The following is a 1055-nucleotide window of genomic DNA, read 5'->3' as shown; positions in this document are numbered from 1 at the left end:
CAGGTGGCTTTGAGCCAAGGGACACCATCCTTGGCCAATTTCCCCCAGCCACGGCCTCTGGGAACTGGCAGTTCACTGTGGTCCTTGCCAGGGATTCCCCAGAGCATTTCTCTGGTCTGACAACAGGGAGGGAGCAACCAGCTTGTGAGGGAAGCCCAGGGGTGATGACGCGGAAGCTTCGGACACCATACACGACGACCAATGTGATCAGGTAGATGCCACTTTATTGCACAGATAGCTCAGCTTTTATAGACAAGTCACAGGTGACACCTTTATAGTGGACCTTTATTAGCAGGTGATAAATAGTTACATGCTTTATAGTTGGCTATTATTAGCTGTTTACATGTACAGTCTTTTCTTTTTTTTTTATTCTACTCAAGGTCCTACTTATCAGTACATTCAGAAGACAGCTACTCCTTTTCTGCCAGCTTCATTAGTTTACAAATCACAACCGTTTAGTAACCTCGAGGCCTGCACTGTTGTCCAGGGCCTGGACTATTGTCAGAGGCCTATTGTCAACAGCTGCCCAGAGCTTGGGGTGCTCACAGGATGACCATTAATTTCTAAGAGTTCTCCCACAGGGACTGTCCAGCCCAGAGAAGAGAAGGCTCGGGGGAATCTTCTCAAAGCATCTCAACAGCTGAAGGGAGGGTGCAAAGGTGACAGAGAGCCAGGCTCTTGCCAGTGGTGCCGGTGACAGGACAAGATGCCATGGGCACAAACAGAAACACAGAAGGTTCCCTCTGAACATCAGGAAACACTTTATTACGGTGAAGGTGACCAAGCACTGGTACAAGTTTCCAAGAGAGTGTCCATCCTGGGAGAAGGTCAAAAGACAACTGGACATCTATGGTGGCTTGACCTTGGCTGGACACCAGGTGCCTGACAGGTTGCTCTATCATTCTTCCTCTTCAACAAAACCCAAAACAACAAAGTATAAGAAAAAGGACCAGTAATTTTTTCTGAAAACACACCTTCCAGGAGAAGTATTTATTCCATGTTGCCACAAAAAAAAAAAAAAAAAATTTTTTTCATCAACAAAAAATATCTCCCTC

The sequence above is a fragment of the Calidris pugnax genome, unplaced genomic scaffold (assembly GCF_001431845.1).
Source record: "Calidris pugnax isolate Ruff unplaced genomic scaffold, ASM143184v1 scaffold565, whole genome shotgun sequence".
Lineage (NCBI taxonomy): Eukaryota > Metazoa > Chordata > Aves > Charadriiformes > Scolopacidae > Calidris > Calidris pugnax.
Note: the sequence above shows the minus strand (reverse complement) of the source record.